Source organism: Phyllobates terribilis, unplaced genomic scaffold (assembly GCF_046119375.1).
Source record: "Phyllobates terribilis strain yellow unplaced genomic scaffold, ASM4611937v1 Scaffold_9__5_contigs__length_417890890, whole genome shotgun sequence".
Lineage (NCBI taxonomy): Eukaryota > Metazoa > Chordata > Amphibia > Anura > Dendrobatidae > Phyllobates > Phyllobates terribilis.
Window position 1 is genome coordinate 201,368,164 of NW_027362769.1, and position 20,236 is coordinate 201,388,399.

Consider the following 20,236-nt stretch of genomic DNA (forward strand, 5'->3'; position numbering starts at 1 on the left):
TGTGCCTCCCGTAAGGGAAGATTGTTATGCTATTGTTGTTTATTGTTTCATAAAATGTGCTTCAGCCCGGGAGTGCTGAGTTTTGCTAGGGGGAAATGTGGCGCCCTGCTGCGCAATGGAGCCACAGATCCCTGAGCGGTGCATGGACGGATTTCTCCACAAGAGGCCCTTACAGCATACACACACCTCCACCCTATCACCTCAGACCACCAGAGGGAGCCCGGATAGGGACATATATAGGGCACTGGAGGGTGGAGTTAGGCAGTCATAGAGTAGCTCCCGCAGAAGTTAGACTGCAGTGAAGCTCAGTGAGTACTAGTTAAGTTCCTGCTCACAGTCAGAGCAGAACAGTTCTCAGTCAGTTTCTAGTCAGACTCAAGTAGCTCAGGTTAGTGAGCCTAAGGTGTGCCAAGGCCATAAGAGCGGTGAAGAAGAAGCCAGCTAGCTGCTAGTGTGTATAGCCTAGTAAGGGCCTCGAGCGAGGCCGAAAGCTAGAGGAGTGAGTAGCATTGGGGGCAGAGGAGCTGTACAAGCTCACTCCAGAAAACATATACTGGACACCGCGTCCGCGTCTACAGGGCCCTATATTCCCCTGTAGATACAACCGGAGACCCCTGGAAGACTTCAGGTCCCAGGATCACCCAAGAGCTGATACGTACCAGAATCAGGAGTCACGGAGGCCCCGCAAGCTGGGAGTGTGTACTCCAAGAGAAGGCCCTACCACAAGGTCAGCCGGTGCAGGACAGAGACAAAGTTAGGCCTAGCTCCAGGCAGGTCAGAAACTTACTACACAAAGGCAAGAAACAGGAGGCCCTATACCCGCTCACTGGGGAGAATCCTGATATGCACTCTTTGCCCTACAGTGCTCCGTAATGTGCCTGAACTTCCACCAGTAAAATGTACTGAAGCGAACTGAGTGTTTGCCTATCCTTCTTCAGACCCGACTGGATCCCCTCTGATCCTGCATCTCTACATTTACGCTGCCCTGAGGCTCAGCTCCACCTGTGGGGAGCTACACCATCCAAGCTGCCCTAACATCGGCCTCAGCGGACTGCCACAGCGCTGGTGATCCTCACCAGACACCACAGGTGGCGTCAAGAACATTCTATAAATTTCCTTTACCCCCCCCCCTTTTAGGAGTTTCCCCAGGGTACGGACACGGGAGCCGACTACCGCGACATCCCCCAAGGCCAGGCAACAAGGCCCGGGCACCGAGTCATCCCCATCCCCTGGGCTCGACACTGCTCTGAGGCCTTGCTCCACCTGTGGGGAGCTACAACATCTAAGCTGCCAGAACACCGACCTCAGAGGACTGCTGCAGCGCTGGTGGTCCTCACCAGACACCACAGGTGGCGTCATGAACTTTCATTATCCCCTTTCTTTTAAAAGAGACCCCAGTATATGGGCCCGGGAGCCGACTACCGCGACATCCCCCAAGACCAGGCATCAAGGCCCGGGTGCCGAGTAATCCCCATCCCCTGGGCATTACACATCCACTGTGCGGCTCAGTCCCCAACAGCTTTCAAAATACGTTCTTCTCGTAAACACCGCAGGGTTCCAGAGTCAGACATACCTGGCTCAGATCATACAGCCCGTGCCTGATACCTGCTGCCCGTGGATGATGGGAGTCAGCTGTCAGGTTGCATTTGAAGGTGTAATGCAAAATAATGAAAGCACTGTACCCCAGCAATAAGACATGTCCATTAAAGAGATTATCTGGTAAAGGGTTTTCATGAGGGCTTAGGGTATGTGCCCATGATCTGGAGTAGCAGCGGTTTGGACGCAGCTCACCTACACTGTGTCCAAACTGCTGCGTTGTACAGTAAAAGGACAGTGGATGGATTTATAGAAATCCCATGCCCACTGTATTTCTATTTGCTGCTGCGTAAACTCACCAGTGGTGCAGCTTTACGAGCCGCAGCATTTTAATTTCACATGTGGATTTACCTGCTGGTTCGGACACAGTGAAAATACGCTGTGTCCAAAGCGCTGCTGTAGCCGGATCGTGGGCACATACCCTTTGATTTTGTAAAAATAAAAACAACAAAATTAGTCTTAGGCTGTGTGCACACGATGTGTTTTTAATGCGTTTCCGCAGCGTTTATGCTGCGCTCAAAAATCCGCAGCATGTCCATTAATTTTGCGGAAACGCGGCATTTTCGCCGCCATAGACTTGCATTAGAACGCGCCAATACCGCAAGACTGCTTTTGTACTTGCGTTATTGGCGTGTTCTAATGTGCGGATGGTACCCGAGTGTGGAGAAGATGAGACTCTCCTCCACACCCAGGTACCATTAAAAAGCTGTAAAAACAAGAATAAAATAAAAAATAAGATATATTCACCTTCCGACGGCCCCCGGTCTCCTTCCCTCTGCTTACGTGCAAGACTGAAGGACGTCACAGTCGGTGACGTCACAGTCATGTGACCGCAGGCCCTTCAGCGCAGTGTCTCGCGATATCCCGGCAGCCAGGAACAAGCCCGGCAGCACACGCCGGGCCATCGGAGGGTAAGTATAGCTTTATTTTTTTATTTTTAAACATTCTTTTACGGTCACACTATATAAATCCATGCCGGTTGCATGGATTTATATAGTGTATAGTGTGACCTAGTTGTCAAGCACTTTCCAGGTGATGCTAAAATCGCCTGGAAAGCGCTTGTCAATCCTCATGCGGAAACGCATGTGGAAACGCATGTGAATCCGCATGTATTCCGCAGGAAAAACGCATGTACAATCTGCATGCGTTTTTTCTGCCAGGGAGATGCAGAAATGATGCAGAAATTTTCTGCTTCATTTCTGCATCGTGGGCACATAGCCTTACTCACCTGCAGTCACCCTCCTTGATTCAGTGCAGACTGATCTGTGATAAGTCACAATAATGTCACCGTTCTACCAGACACAGGAGCACTGCAGCTTGTGATAGGCCGCAACGGTCAGGTAACTTGAACTGCATGCATCTTATGCTCACACTAGGGATCCAGTCTCTCTGCCCTTGTCCATATGTATGTCACTTGACAAATGGTAAGGTTTTTAATATTAGAGTTAGGACTGTCCCATAAGGGTTGCTGTGAAGTGGCGGGATGGCTTTCACATTATTTTGATCAAAATTATGTTAACTAAATACCCTTTATTATTTATCATTATTTTTTCACTGTGCGATTTATACATTTACTTTCAGTTATTTGGGTATTTTTCTTGTCTTTGGTTTCTCTCCGTTTAATGGCCTTGTGTGAACATGCATTTACATTTTGCATGCACATCTACTTACGTTTCAGTTCAGACCTTCAGGTTTTTTCTATGCATCCCAAGCTGTAGCAGTCGTGTGTCTGGTAAAACAGTGTCATAATTAATGATGTTGCAGACCATAGGGCTGTCTGCACTGAGTCCAGGAGGGGGACAGTAGCTGAGTATGATTTATTTTGTTATTTTTACAGAATCTGGCCTCCAGGCAATGAGCACTTTTGCCTGGACAACCCCTTTAATAAATGTATAGATACTCATCTTCCTAACTCCTGGCAGCTTTAATGTCACATTCCCTGATGCTTTTGTTTACAATTGCTGCAGAAATCTCACCCCAGATGCCCCATGTGACATCTCCAGCCAATCACTGGCTTCATGGTCTTGAGCCTTAAACCACTGACATGCTGCAAAAGACACTTAGGGCGTCCAGGTTGTGTGATCTGCAGCCCATGTAAATAGAATCATCAGTGACATGGCACTGGAGATCTGCAAACGATCAGTATAGGGCAGCAGGAGAAGCTGAACACCATATGTACAACGTATTTGGCTTCCCATCATGGAAGGAGCGCATAACATATGTCTCATCTACTTCCTGACCCACAACGATCTGTATGATCAGAAGTGGAGGCTTAAAGTGATGTGTACTTTTCTATACACTTCCAGAACATTGTTATCATATAGGTCTAAGGTGGACTCTGAGAATTAATATCACTGGTGGGCCCTATATACCCCAGTCCGACAGTGAATAAAATGGTGCAACAGGGATCTGTCTGATCCTTTCTCTACCATTCAGCTTGTATGTCTGAGTCCCAGCACAGCAGGCACAATTACATCACAAGATGGAGCCTGCTGCACAGAGCCTCAGTTCACGCGAATGGAGCAGCACAACAGTGGAACGTGGCTAGGTGAGTGATATTTATTTTATCAGTCAGTACTTATAGGGCCATCATACTCTGTGGTGATGGGGACCATTGTGGGAGCGTTCATGTGTGTTTGGGGAAATTGTACTGGTAGGGCCATTATACTATATGAGGTGATATGGCGGTCTCATTATGTGGGGGTATATACTGTGGGGACATCATACTGTTTTGGAGTTCATGTGTGTTTGGGAGAATTCATTGTTGGGTGGGGGTATCATTCAGTGTGCTGGATGCATTCTTAGAGACATTATACTGTATGGAGCCTCAAAAGGTGTATTGTAGTGAGTGAAAACAGTAAGGGGCTTAAGAAGGAGCAAAATGGGAAGTGAGAGTTGCGTCTGGCCATAACTGTCATGATAACCTGAATAATCGCAGATTCAATCTTTTTCTTTTCATTAGGGATCCCTTTCAGCTCAGTCTCCTCTTTACTCTATTTCACTTCATGGGGCAAGACGGAAATAATGCTCCCTTGGATTGTTGGTCTACAGACTGCTGAATCAGAGCAGGACAATTTTGGGAGCAGCTGTACAGTTCAACAGATGAGACCTTCTGGTAAATGACATTATACAGATTGTCAAGTCTGGACCTGAGAACCTCTGAAGGAGGGTCCTGCACAGCTTCTTTCTTTTCAAAGCAAAACAGATGGGACCAACCATGACTGGTCCTTCTATTACTAAGTGCACCATAACTGCCCCGTCGTCTCCCTGCATGGTATGTATGCCTTGTCGATTGTTCAGTGGCTTCATAAAAGTTACCTGCTTCAATGGTACAATATTTCACTTCCACTTCTAATATTGCAGGCTATGTTCATATCCACTGGCCAGAGAGGCAAAAACAAGAATCCGGACATGCATAGGTGATAATCTTGTTGTTGGTGGAGGGATAACCCTTTTAAATGATGTTTAGAAACAAACTAGGAGTGTCTAATTAACTGAGCACATTTTTTATTTTAAATTTAATTAATTTGGTTAAAAGAATGGTCATGTGAAAAGATATTTTATTATTACCCTTGTGGTTTTAGTTTGGAAATTTGAAAGAAGTGTGAAAATAATGCCCTCAAAAAATAAAAAAAAATGTTTAGGCCTTGTAGTTATGCCTTAAAGCTTTGATTTGTTGGTGGTGGGCGGGTGAGGGTAGAACGTTTGTTATCAAACTGGTTCATGATTAGAGGATGGGGGACATTGTTACAGAAAGGAATTAGGATGGGAGATATTATTATCATTATAGAAAGAGACCCAGTATGGGTGACATTATTACAGGAAGAGGCCAGGATGATGAACATTATTACAGTGAGACCCGAAGTTCAATGCATTGAAAACCATGGGAAGTGTGGAGGCTCCACTTCCTGCAGCAGCGACCCAACCTTCTCGGACCCCGATCCACCACAGTTTCCCTCCCCCCGGTAAGCTATCATAAAAGCAGACTATAAGATGAACCACCATTTTATTAAAAATATTTTTTTCCTATTTTCCTTCTCAAAATTTGGGGTGCGTCTTATAACCTGCAAAATACAGTATATACTAAAAATAGCTCTAATGTTCATGAAAATGAATGCAAGTTTGTTGCTGATGTAAGGAGGCTAATGGTCGCGTAGTCGATGGGAGGTATGTATCACAGAGATGGCTGGTCTCTGTAATGTAACCCAGAGTGCTTTCTCTAGTGCACGCATGCACTAAGAGGACTAATTGGTGCACCTGGGAGACGGGTTACGGGTTGTTAGGAGAGAATGGGCGGCTCTAGCAACCCACATACCTCACCTCTGGGTGTGGTTAACAGCCTATAAAATGGAGGCTGTTTGGCACATGGGCTGTGTTTGGAGGGAGAAGGTCTCCTGTTTGTTGTCTCCAGACTGAGCTGAGTGCTGGACCAGAGAACCAGCCTGTGTGACCATAGGTCTGGTTTACCAGAGACTTTGCTAAAGGACTGTCTTACTTTTGCTTTTGCCTGGACTAAAGGCTGTTTGTTTGCATTTTTCTTTTCACAGTTCATGAAGCCAATAAACCGCTACGGACATTTAAAGAAACATGCCTCCTTTTTGCCTGTCATCGCACCTGAGTGAGTACAATCCCTACACTGTGTGTCAGTGTTAAAACCTTTATGTAAGACTTAGGCTATGTTCCATTTTTGCTGCGTTTTTTTTTCTGCAGGCAAAACCTGCTCTCTTGGCAGTAAAGAAGGTGCTTACAAAAAGCAGGCTTTGCTGGATTTTTTTTGCTGTATTTTTTAGGATCCCAAAGTTCAGCTTTGCTTCCACCACTGAAGCATGAACACAGAGTACCAATGCAAGACATATGTGAAAACATAAAACCACTTTTGGAAAAAAGTGCAATTTGATCAAATTATTTATTTGAAAAAGATCTTTATGTCTGAAAAGATAGTGACTATTCTAGCTGTTATGCTCACGCCCGGACTGTTTGGCGTGAACGTGGTTAGTGGTCCCACTGGGCCGCGAACCGAGGAGCTCCTGGAGGGGCATGACTAGGGGCCTCGCCAGATCTGACCACAGATGCACGGCGGATTAATTGACTCTGTGGTCTGAGGAGGAATGAGGGAGGTGGCCCAGGTGCTACTCCAGGTCAGACCCTGATCACACAGCTGTTGACCCACACTGGGAAATGCAGGAACAGGCAGGTTAGGCTGGTATACAGACAGGCAGCTACTGGCAGGTAGGTAAACAGATTGGATAGTGACCAGTACAGACTGGGATACAGGAACGGAGGCGCAGGTGCCGAGGACAAGCAGAGCAGAGCGGAGCTGCAGGTGCCGAGGACAAGCAGAGCCGCAGGTGCCGAGGACAATTGGAGCAGAGCTCTGTTCACATGGAACAGACTGGCAAACACAGTGTGGCGCCCAGCTGCGCTTGGAGCCACAGATCCTAGAGGGGTGCATTAATGGATTCCTCCACAAGAGGCTCCCATAAACATTCACACATCTCCACCTTCCACCTCAGACCAGCATAGGGAGCCCGCTAGGGATATAAATAGGGAAGGTGGAGCTAGACAGAGAGAGTCTGAAGTGCACAGTGAGTGAAGAGCTGTGTGTGAGAAGCCTCCAGCGGTCCTGAAGCCCAGTCCAGACTCAATGAGCTCAGGTTAGAGCCCAAGGCATGCCGACGCCGTAAGAGCGGTGAAGCGCGGCAAGCTGCCGTGAGTGTGAGTAGCCTAATGAGGGCCCGAGCATGGCCGAAGGCGAGTGGAAAGTGAGTAGCAGTGGGGGCAGAGGAGCTTAACCAGCTCACCCCGAAGCATATACCGGACACCTGATCCGAGCTTACCGGGATCTCTATGACCCAGTAGGACATAACCGGAATCCCTGGAGAACTACAGGTCCCAGGATCACCAGAGAGCTGATACGTAACAGAGACAGGAGACCCATAGGCCCCGTAAGCTGGGAGCGTGCACTCCAAGAGAAGGCCCTACCACAAAGTCAGCCGGTGCAGGACGGAGACAAAGTTAGGCCTAGCTTCAGGCAGGTCAGGAACTTATTACGCAGAGGCAAGAATCAGGAGGCCCTATACCCGCTCCCTGGGGAGAATCCTGAAATGCACCTTTCACCCTGCAGTGCTCCGGGATGTGCCTGAATTTCCATCAGTAAAAGGTACAGAAGAGAACTGTGTGTAGTTGCCTGTCTTTCAGTAGTCCCTGCTGGGTCTCTTCCGTCCTGCATTCCCCCTCTCCATATGCTGCCCTGAGGCCCAGATCCACCTGTGGGGAGCTATACCATCAAGCTGCCTTATCACCGGCCTCAGCGGACCGCCGCAGCACTGGTGATCCTCACCAGATACCACAGGTGGCGTCACAAACTCATATAATTATCCATCAACCCCCTTTTGAAGAGAGGCTCAGGGTACGGGCCCGGGAGCCGACCACCGCGACATCCCCCAAGGTCAGGCCTCAACAAGGCCTGGGCGCCGAGTCCTCCCCATCCCCTGGGCGTGACATTCTCTTCCCTGGCGTCACGAACAGGATCTCGTGCCCGCTGCAACGACGGAGTGATATGCCCGTTGCCACCGGGTACTGTGCACCTTTAATAAAAACTGTGTGTTAAACTGTGGTGAAGATGGCCGCCATTGTTGTGCAGTAGTGCGCGAAGAAGAAGGGCGTAACCGCGGGAAACTGAGGGGCGTACCCGCAAAAGCGCGCAAAGCCCCGGACACGCCCTATGCCTTGACGTCGAACCAGGAAGCGCCAGGTCCTGGAAGGAGCTGCGGTGAACGCTCTGACGTAGGACGCAAGCGACGCAAGACCGTCACCTGCGGAGCTGTGGCCTACTGAAAGAAAAGAAGGTAGGCCACGGTTCGCTAGGGGGGAGCCAGAATGTCTGAGGGACAGCACGACGCCAGAATACCGGTTAACGGCCCTGATGTTCAACCCGCGCCCGATGCCGAGCAGGCCAAGGTGGCCGCGTTACCAGCGGGCCCTGTTACTCCTGTCATCCCCATAACTCTACCATACATTCCTGGAGCAAAGTGGCTCCCCCAGTACAGCGGCAAACCAGATACCCTGTCTGGATTCAAACGGAAGATATGTGGTATCCTGGACATGTACTCTATGACAGGCAAGCAGAGGGCCACTGTAGTATTAGGACAATTAACTGGTGCTGCGGAGTGGGAAGTGGAAACATGGTCGGCCACAGACCAAGAGTCAGTGTCTGCAATCTTTAAAAAGCTACAGACTGTTTTTGAGGATCATACTGAGACGGACCTCCGGATGAGGTTCTACAACTGTTCTCAACAGCCGGAGGACAATGTTCGGGACTATGCCTGGCGTCTACAAGGGGACCTGCGGGCTCTGAAACAGGTTAGTCCAACCAGCATCTAAAATGAAAAAAAATGCTGAAGGAACTGTTTGTCCGGGGACTGAGGTCTCCAGAGGAGAGCAGGACTGTACGTTGGTGGTCCTTGGATCATCCAGATGCCACCTTTGACAATCTTAAGAACATGGCTATAATAGGACTGCAGCCCCTGGAAACAAAAAATGCCATCCAATGTTACCAGGGTGGGGCTACCCCAGTGCCTGCTACACCCACCTTTTCCCCAGTGGCTGCTGAAGCCAAGGTTCTAGCAACGTCCCCTGGAGAGCGGGACAGCTTGCGCTCTGAAGTGCGTCAGTTGAGCAAAACCCTGACCACTGTGCTGAGTGCCCTGCAGCTGCGGACGGAACACGAGGAAGAAGGGAAAATCCTGTTAGCCGATAGCCCTGAGGATGTCCCCTGGATGCGAAGGAGGAGGAGGACAACACCACCCTCTACGAGGATCAGTGAACAGCGCCGTCCACAGAAAGACTCTGCCTGTTACCGCTGCCGCAAGACAGGACACACCGCCTAGAATTGTCCTTTAAACGAGAAAACCCTGGGTCCGAGGGCCAACACCCAGGAGTAACTCAGCCAGGCCCATCAGACTGGTACAACAGGTTCTTCGGAGGAAGACCTTTCCTGTCCATTGTGCTGGACGGCATCCCGACACACGCTCTGCTGGACACAGGATCTCAGGTAACCATAATGCCTGACGTCCTCCACAAGAGGTTCTGGTCCATGGACGACCTACGTCCGCCAGCTCCAAATCTTTCTGTTTATGCCTCAAATGAACTCCCACTTAACCTAATCGGGGTTAAGAATGTGACAGTAAAAGTGGGGAGAGTGGAGCTGAAGGACCAGGGACTAATTGTAGTAGAGACTAATCCTGATGATACCAATCCGTATATGGTACTTGGCACTAACATTGTTGGTAACTGTTTGGGAGAAGTTGTGTTCTTGCTCCAACAGACAGCTGACACTGCCAGACCAGGACAGAGAAGGGCGCTGCAGAAGGAGATCCGAGTCCTGATGTACCAACTGCAAGTAAGGTTAACAGATAGTGAAATCGGTAATGTGCGGGTGACAGACCCCATACCCATTGTGATCCCCCCAATGAGTGAAATGCTTATCTGGTGTAGAGCCACCATAGGTCTTAGAGGACAGAGCTACCAGGCGGTAGTAGAACCCCTTTGCTCCGAGCACAGACCCACGCTCTTAACCGCCAGAGGAGTGGTGGATGTACGCAATGGGAGGGTGCCTGTTCGTCTTCTTAATTATGGGGATGATGAGGTTCGATTACCACGTTATGCCACTGTTGCCAAATTACATGCTGTAAATAACAACTCCATTCATAAGGCCGAGTCCTTAGCCTCACCAGACGAAGTGGAGGATAATGACCCTGCAACCCAGGTGGAGGATTGGTGTCAACAGCTCCATGTTGGGACAGACACCACTCCTGCCTATCAGAAACAGGGTGTACACCAGGTGGTTCAAGAATACGTGCAGGTGTTCAGTAAACACCCACTTGACTTTGGGAGGATTAAGGGGATTCAACACCATATCCCCACAGGTGACCATCCACCCATCAAAGAACGGTACAGGCCCATACCACCAGCTCACTACCAGAAGGCAAAGGAGATGCTGCACGACATGAGAAAGGTGGGGGTAGTAAGGGATAGTTGTAGTCCCTGGGCATCTCCCCTAGTGCTAGTCAGGAAGAAGGATGGGAGCATGAGAATGTGTGTAGATTACTGACAAGTAAATCGCATTACACATAAAGATGCATACCCTTTACCAAGCATAGAGGAGTCCCTAGCTGCCTTAAAGTCTGCAAATGACTTTTCCACCCTTGACCTCACTAGTGGGTACTGGCAAGTAGCTATGGCTGAGGAGGATAGGGAGAAGACGGCCTTTACAACCCCGATGGGACTCTGCGAGTTCAACAGTATGCCGTTTGGACTCTGCAATGCCCCCGGGATGTTCCAGAGATTGATGGAGTGCTGCCTGGGACACCGCAACTTCGAGACAGTGTTACTTTACCTGGATGATGTGATAGTGTATTCCAAGACGTACGAGGACAACTTGAAGCACCTGGCGGAGGTATTTGAGTCACTGTCCCGGTACGGGATGAAGCTGAAGCCTTCAAAGTGCCACCTGCTCAAGAGAAAGGTACAGTACCTGGCGCACATTGTCAGTCCAGAAGGGGTAGCACCAGATCCGTAGAAGGTTACTGCCATCCAGAAGTGGCCGGAGCTGAAGAACCTCAAGGAGGTGCGTCAGTTCCTGGGACTAGGAGGATACTACCGAAGGTTCGTAAAAGACTATACCAAGAAAGCAGCTCCTCTGCAAGACCTCCTGGTAGGGCAGTCCCCAACGGCAGAAACCCCCCATTCCACTGGGGTAAGGAGCAAGCCGAGTCATTTCAGGAGATGAAGGAGATCCTGACAGGCGATGAGATCCTGGCCTACCCTGACTACAGCCAACCGTTCCTGCTGTATACAGATGCCAGCAACGAAGGGCTGGGCGCTCTCCTAAGTCAGAAGCAGAATGGCCAAGAGAAGGTAATCGCATATGCAAGCAAGAAGCTCCGCCCGACCAAGAGGAACCCAGAGAACTATAGCAGCTTTAAGTTGGAGTTCCTGGCCTTGGTCTGGGCCATCACTGAGAGGTTTAAGCACTAGCTAGCTTCCAGCAAGTACACTCCCTACACCGATAATAACCCCTTGACCCATCTGGAAACAGCCAAGCTAGGAGCACCGGAACAACGATGGATGGCTCAGCTGTCAAACTATCAATTCACAATTAAATATCGGGCGGGCCGCAAGAACGCCAACGCCGATGCTCTGTCCAGGATGCCTCACCAGTCAGACACGGAAGAAGAAGTGGATGACCTGGAAGAGATTGAGCTACCTGCCTTTCACCAGAATGGGATGATCCACGAGCAACGAGCCTCGAAGAGGCAGCGTGGAAAGACTTTAAACCCCCTGCCTCACCACAGCTGGAAAGAGACCCAGGACAGTGACCCGGTTGTCAGCTGTATCAAGGAGCTGATAACCCAAGAAGGTTCCTCCCTGGAAAAGGAAGCGTCTCTCCAAGCAAAGCAGCAGTGGAACGAGAGAAGCCGGCTGTTTATCTGCCGTGAGAAGCTGTGCCGGAGGTACGTCAATCCAAAAACCCATGAGATGGTATGGCAGATAGTGGTCCCCAAGATGGACATCCAAATGGTGTTGGAGGCCTACCACGATCAGGCGGTGCACTTTGACTGTAACAAGCTAGAGACCCTGCTGAAGTGTCAATTCTACTGGGTAGGAATGCTCAGCTCTATTGAGCGGTGGTGCCGAGACTGTGGACCCTGTAGCCTTAGAAAAAAAGACTACAGTAGCCAGAAGGCACCCCTGCAACCCATCAAGATGACTCGGCCTCTGGAGATTGTGGCCTTGGACCATGTCAAGTTATCACCCAGCAGGTCAGGATGCTCCTACGCCCTGACCACGGTGGACCACTACTCTAGGTTCCTGGTGGTCGCTCCCGTCAAGGACCTGATGGCAGAGACAGCAGCAAAAACCTTCCAGGCGTGCTTCTGTAGACCCCATGGATACCCTGACCAGGTGCTGATGGACCAAGGCCCGGCCTTTGAGGCTGAATTGTTTAAAGAGTTCTGCCATTTGTACGGGTGTAAGAAAATAAGAACAACATCGTACCACCCCCAAACCAACAGTCTCTGCGAAAAGATGAATAACATCATCATCGACCTGCTGAAGACCATACCACTTGAGGAGAGAAATCAGTGGCCAGACCTACTACCTGACCTAGTAGACCTGTACAACCACATACCAGTAAGTTCCACCAACCTTCACTCCGGCATATCTCATGCGGGCGAGACCAGGAAAGCTGCCCATGGACCAGGAGCTTGGTGTAGTAGAACCAGGAGCGGATGTGACTACTGAGGACTGGGACATGACCAGACAGGAGCAGTACAGGAGGGACAAGCCTGTGTCGAGGACAGTCTCTCTCGGGTGAGGAATAAGCAGGAGGCCCACTACAACAAAAGTGCGCCCGCAGAACCCTTCACACCTAGTGAAATAGTATTGAAAAGGAAGAGAAGAAACCACAAACTTGATGACCAGTGGGAGAAGGAACCCTACACTGTGTTGAAGTCGAGATTTGATAATAAGAAGACCTGCTTAATCAGTAGAGATGGAGGAAGAACGTCCGCGACGGTATCCAGGGACCATCTAAAGTTGTTTCCAGATCTTCTGAAGCCCCAAGAAGAAGTGCCTCTCACCGTACCGGAGGAGCCTAAAGAAGCAGTGATACACACTGACTTAGGAGATTTCCTGGCAGATTGGCCCGAACTAGGAGGAGCAGTAATCATCCCTGTACTCACTTTCTACCCACAGCAAGAAGAACCTGTAAGCGCTTCAGAAAAGCCTGCTCTAGCAGAGTCCCCAGAAGAAGGATCCCCGGTTGGAGCAGAGCAGGAAAGCCCAGCCCATGGTATGCTTGCTAGTCCAGTAGGGAGGTCAATGCAGTCTTCTAGCCTCCACACTTGGTCCTGACACATTGGGAGGTAGTGCACCTACTAGTGCTTCATGCATCCCAGTCTTACGCAGATCAACACGTACCACGCGAGGTCAACCCCCTGTCAGATATACTGAGTAAGATAGCTAAACTCTGACAAGTGTAGATAGTTACCCCTGGGGTATTGAACTGTATTTCTGTGTGTTTTCATGCATATGTATATTACTTTGTGTTTTGCCTCATTGATGAACAGTTTAGGTGATATGGACACTATGCCTAATGACTTCCTTTGTTATTTATCTAAGAACTCTGAGGTTGAGGACTATGTGCAGCCCAAAAACTGCTTCATGTACATAATTGCACTCCCTGGGGTGCCCATGTTGGTGACCTCAGAAGGAAAACCTGTCTGGAGTGGCGGTACCGGAGGTCCAACTCAGGATCTCCATGCCCTGCAGCCACCCCAGGGCCTATGTTGAGGGTTTGGGACAGGTCCCTCAAGCTACCAAGTACTCTGCCCTGTGAGATGGACATCCTGGCTGGGAACCTCACCACAAGAGACTTGAATTCTGGGGTTGCTTACCAAATTGAATGTGTATATAATGTCTTTTATGCAACGTTTAAGAAAAGTGCCTCCCATAAAGGGAAGATTGTTATTGTTCATGTTTATTCAAAATGTACTTCAGGCCGGGAGTGCTGAGCTTTGCTAGGGGGGAATGTGGCGCCCATCTGTGCTTGGAGCCACAGATCCTAGAGGGGTGCATTAACGGATTCCTCCACAAGAGGCTCCCATAAACATTAACACATCTCCACCTTCCACCTCAGACCAGCAGAGGGAGCCCGTTAGGGATATAAATAGGGAAGGTGGAGCTAGGCAGAGAGAGTCTGGAGTGCACAGTGAGTGAAAAGCTTTGTGTGAGGAGAAGCATGCAGGTTGCTGTGTGAGGCAAGTTAGGCCTCCAGCGGTCCTGAAGCCCAGTCCAGACTCAGGTTAGAGCACAAGGCGTGCCGACGCCGTAAGAGCGGTGAAGCGCGGCAAGCTGCCGTGAGTATGAGTAGCCTAATGAGGGCCCGAGCATGGCCGAAGGCGAGTGGAAAGTGAGTAGCAGTGGGGGCAGAGGAGCTTAACCAGCTCACCCCGAAGCATATACCGGACACCGGGTCCGAGCTTACCGGGATCTCTATGACCCAGTAGGACATAACTGGAGTCCCTGGAGAACTACAGGTCCCAGGATCACCAGAGAGCTGATACGTAACAGAGCCAGGAGACCCATAGGCCCCGTAAGCTGGGAGCGTGCACTCCAAGAGAACGCCCTACCACAAAGTCAGCCGGTGCAGGACGGAGACAAAGTTAGGCCTAGCTTCAGGCAGGTCAGGAACTTATTATGCAGAGGCAAGAATCAGGAGGCCCTATACCCGCTCCCTGGGGAGAATCCTGAAATGCACCCTTCACCCTGCAGTGCTCCGGGATGTGCCTGAATTTCCATCAGTAAAAGGTACAGAAGAGAACTGTGTGTGGCTGCCTGTATTTCAGTAGTCCCTGCTGGGTCTCTTCCGTCCTGCATTCCCCCTCTCCATATGCTGCCCTGAGGCCCAGCTCCACCTGTGGGGAGCTATACCAACAAGCTGTCCTATCACCGGCCTCAGCGGACTGCTGCAGCGCTGGTGATCCTCACCAGATACCACAGGTGGCGTCACGAACTCATATAATTATCCATCAACCCCCTTTTAAAGAGAGGCCCAAGGTACGGGCCCGGGAGCCGACCACCGCGACATCCCCCAAGGTCAGGCCTCAACAAGGCCTGGGCGCAGATTCCTCCCCATCCCCTGGGCGCGACATTCTCTTAGAACACAGGAGGTCGGGTAACAGGACAAGCAGAACCAGATACACACAAGGTACTTGCTATGAAGTAGTGAGTGGACACAAAACTCAAACACAGAAGTACAGAGATGAGTAGGAGTTAGGTGCTGGTTCAGACACTGCAGGAAAAGGGACATAGAGACAAACAGGTAACTGGCTAGGACACAGTTCAGACAGGAACTGACACAGGAACGAGCCTGGGCATTCAGCCCCCAGTGTGGCGGTAATAGACTAGAAGTCACAGATACAGGTAACAGGCCTGGTTACTCAGCCCCCTGGGTGGCGGAAACAGATAAGATACAGGACAGGACCTGGCAATTTAGTTGCACAGAACACACTGAAAGAAAGTGTTGCTCAGGCACCTCACACTGGGTGGAGGAGGTTTAATTATCCAGTGACTCGCAGCAATAGGCTGGGGACGCATTAGGACTGCGCACACTGTAACTTTAAGAATCAGGAAGTGCCAGCGCCGCCGCCCTAAGCCAGCAGACAAGAGACATGCACACAGCAGGTAGACGAGCATAGTGTGCAGCCTGGACTGGTAGGTAAGTTGGCGGTCTTGCATGGTGGGTGATGGTAAGCCATGCCAGCACGCTGCCAGGGATGTTAAACTAGCTATTGTGAACAAAAAAGCTCATATGAGTTCGTGAAAAAATACACAATTACAAATGTAACAGCCGGAGGGAGGTGAATTGGTTGGAAATATTTTCCTTTAGACATTGGCAAAGCATTGAGATTGTAGGACACTGTTTACTTTCACCCTTTGGTAAGCCCTTGAGTTGCTCAGGTATTGTTCAATTTCACACCTTGGTGAGCCAATGATTCCTTTCACATATCACTAATTTAATTAAGCTGTACTAATCCTAACTGCAATGCTCATGTTAGGACACCAAGACATCATGATTTAAACTTGGGAAAATCACAAAAATAAATGTATTTCACATAATGCTGTACCCGCTTTTTTCACTAAAAACGCTGCAAAACCTGATACTTGCTTTTTTTTGCTGCATTTTTGCACTTACTAATTGCTTTCTTTAGGTGAAAAAATGCTGCAAAAATTCAGAAAAAAGTGACATGCTGCCTTTTTTTTGAAAAACGCAGCAGTTTTCCAATGCAGTCAGGAAAAAAAATCTTATGTGTGTGCATAAGATTTCAGAAATCTCGTAGCTTTCTGCTGGTACTGTAAAATGCAACATATAATGTTACATACATTTTCATTAAAAAACACAGCAAAATCGCAACGTGTGAACATAGTTTTAATTGGCACTGGTAGAAACATTGGGTTAGATCAGGTGTGAGCAATTAATTTTTCCTGGGGCCACATGAGACACCGTGACTTGTGGAGGGCCGAGCCAATATGCTGAAATTAATTCATACTTAATTCTGAATGAATTCAGAAGACATCCCCCTATACAGTATGAGCATGCACACAGCCCCCCTACTAGGGCCGCTGATCTCCCGACGGCAAGTGTGAAGGGAGGACCGCGGAGCGAGACCGCCGGTCGGGGTACTTCTGCTGCGAGCAGCCAGGAGATGACTGGCTAGCACCGGTCATCTCGAGGCTGCGTCGCCACTGATCTCCTGATGGTGGCCTGCGTGTTTCAAATCCGGCGCCAATTCGCGGCCAGGTTGCGCCAGTCGCTAGGCTAGGGCCGCTGATCTCCCAACGGCAAGTGTGAAGGGAGGACTGGGGAACTTCTGCTGTCATGATCTGCAACATGAACTAAGGAAAGATGGGGAAGGCTGTCCCTACAATAAGACTAAGCTGAATCCCTACGATGTAGCGGGCTGCCTGTTCCTAGCAAACAGACCCGCCTTAGTCCTCCGCTAGTCTGAACGGAGACCTATAGCATTAAGGAAGGGTTCCCTAAAAGAACTAAGGACTGGGACAAAAATGGGACACCTCCTAAACAGAGAAGTAGTTGCAGAACACAAAAATACAAACTGACAAAAAGGTACTAAAGGTCCCAGAAGGACCAAGTGAGCTGCCAGATAGGCACAGAAGCACCTGGCTAGAGAAGCAGTCAAAAACTGAAGTCCAGCACAGCCAAAAGGGCGGAGCTGGAATATAAAGGCAAATGGTCACATGACCGCAAAACACAGGAAGGAAAAGAAAACAAACAGGAGGGTTCTAACAGTATCCCCTCTTTATGAGGATCCTCCAGATCCTCCAGGCCCAGGCCTATCCGGAAACCTCCCGTGGAAAGCTTTGACAAGTCTAGGGGCAGAGACATCATCCGCCCTTACCCAGGAGTTATCCTCGGGACCGAACCCCTTCCATGCGACGAGATACTGCAATCTCCCTCTATGCCATCTCGAATTCAGGATACGAGAAATTTTATATTCGCCGTCTTCCACCACAGGAGGAACTGTGACAGTGGCATCCCTATCAGATACACTACCGTTCAAAAGTTTGGGGTCACCCAGACAATTTTGTGTTTTCCATGAAAACTCATACTTTTATCAAATGAGTTGCAAAATAATTAGAAAATATAGTCCAGACATTGACAAGGTTAGAAATAATGATTTTTATGAGAAAGAATAATTTTCTCCTTCAAACTTTGCTTTCGTCAATGAATGCTCCCTTTGCAGCAATTACAGCATTGCAGACCTTTGGCATTCTGTTAATTTGCTGAGGTAATCTTGAGAAATTTTACCCCATGCTTCCTGAAGCCCCTCCCACAAGTTCGATTGGCTTGATGGGCACTTTTTGCGTACCATATGGTCAAGCTGCTCCCACAAAAGCTCAATGGGGTTGAGATCTGGTGACTGTGCTGGCCACTCCATTACATATAGAATACCAGCTGCCTGCTTCTTCCCTAAATAGTTCATGCATAATTTGGAGGTGTGCTTTGGGTCATTGTCCTGTTGTAGGATGAAATTAGCTCCAATCAAGCGCTGTCCACAGGGTATGGCATGGCGTTGCCAAATGGAGTGATAGCCTTCCTTATTCAAAATCCCATTTACCTTGTATAAATCTCCCACTTTACCAGCACCAAAGCCACCCCAGACCATCACATTACCTCCACCCTGCTTGACAGATGGCGTCAGGCACTCTTCCAGCATCTTTTCAGTTGTTCTGCGTCTCACAAATGTTCTTCTGTGTGATCTAAACACCTCAAACTTTGATTTGTCTGTCCATAAAACTTATTTTGCAATCTTCCTCTGTCCAATGTCTGTGTCCTTTTGCCCATATTAATCTTTTCCTTTTATTAGCCAGTCTCAGATATGGCTTTTTCTTTGCGACTTTGCCCTGAAGGCCAGCATCCCGGAGTCGCCTCTTCACTGTAGACGATGACACTGGCATTTTGCGTGTACTATTTAATGAACCTGCCAGTTGAGGAGCTGTGAGGCGTCGATTTCTCAAACTAGAGACTCTAATGTACTTGTCTTGTTGCTCAGTTGTGCAGCGGGGCCCCCCACTTCTTTTCTACTCTGGTTAGAGCCTGTTTGTGCTCTCCTCTGAAGGGAGTAGTACACATCGTTGTAGGAAATCTTCAGTTTCTTGGCAATTTCTCGCATGGAATAGCCTTCATTTCTAAGAACAAGAATAGACTCTCGAGTTTCACATGAAAGTTCTCTTTTTCTGGCCATTTTGAGAGTTTCATAGAACAAACAAATGTAATGCTCCAGATTCTCAACTAGCTCAAAGGAAGGTCAATTTTATAGCTTCTCAAATCAGCCAAACCGTTTTCAGCTGGGCTAACATACTTGTGCAAGGGTTTTCTAGGGTTTTCTAAACATCCATTAGCCTTCTTACACAGTTAGCAAACACAATGTACCATTAACACACTGGAGTGGTGGTTGTTGGAAATGGGCCTCTATACACCTATGTAGATATTGCAATAAAAACAAGACGTTTGCAGCTAGAATAGTCATTTACCACATTAACAATGTATAGAGTGTATTTCTGATTCATTTAATGTTAGCTTCATTGAAAAAAAATGTTCTTTTCTTTCAAAAATAATGAAATTTCTAATTGACCCCAAACTTTTGAACGGTAGTGTACATCAACCTTTTTCAACAAGGAAACATGAAACACAGGATTAATCTTCCAGGAAGTAGGGACATCCAACCTAACAGCAGACGGGTTAACCACCTGAAGCACCTTAAATGGCCCCACAAACTTAGGACCCAATTTTTTAGAGGGAATCCTCAACCGCAGGTTCTTTGAGGACAACCAAACCATGTCACCCACAGTAAACAAAACCTCCTTACGTTTCTGTCAAAATACTTTTTGGACTTCTTGTTAGCCTCTTGAAGGTTGCAACGTACATTAGTCCAAACTCTCTCCAAATCACCAGAAAAATTCTCCTCCTCCGGCACCGCCGACCCCAATTTGGAGAACAAACCAAAAGATGGATGTCTCCCAGTACAACAAAAAAAGGAGAACACCCAGCAGAGGAGGATGTATGGTTGTTAAGAGCAAATTCTGCGAGAGGCAGAAACTCAGACCACACCTCTTGATTGTCTGCCACAAAACAACGCAAAAACTCTTCAATATCCTGGTTCTTTCTTTCAGTCTGTCCATTAGACTCAGGATGATACCCAGACGAAAATGACAAATGGACTCCCAACCTGTCACAAAAAGCACACCAAAAGCGAGCCACAAACTGAGGTCCTCTACCAGAAACAATATCCGTGGGAACGCCATGGAGCTTGACAATCTCCTTAGCGAGTGTCTTGGCGCAGGGCAACTTAATGAATGGAACCAAATGACACATCTTACTAAAACGGTCCACGACCACCCAGATGACAGTGAAACCCTCGGACACAGGAAGAACAGTAATAAAATCCATTGTGAGATGCATCCAAGGCACACTAGGAAACTCCAGAGGGCAATGCAACCCCGCAGCAGGGGTATGTGAAGCCTTTGACCTAGCACACACAGTACATTGACGCAC

General features: G+C 48.8%; 1 long non-coding RNA gene across 1 annotated transcript in view; it reads right to left on the reverse strand.

The window, feature by feature from the left end:
• LOC141160918 (uncharacterized) overlaps window positions 1–20,236 on the reverse strand; it is a 149,414-nt gene that overhangs the window by 125,948 nt on the left and 3,230 nt on the right. The window lies entirely within an intron of this gene.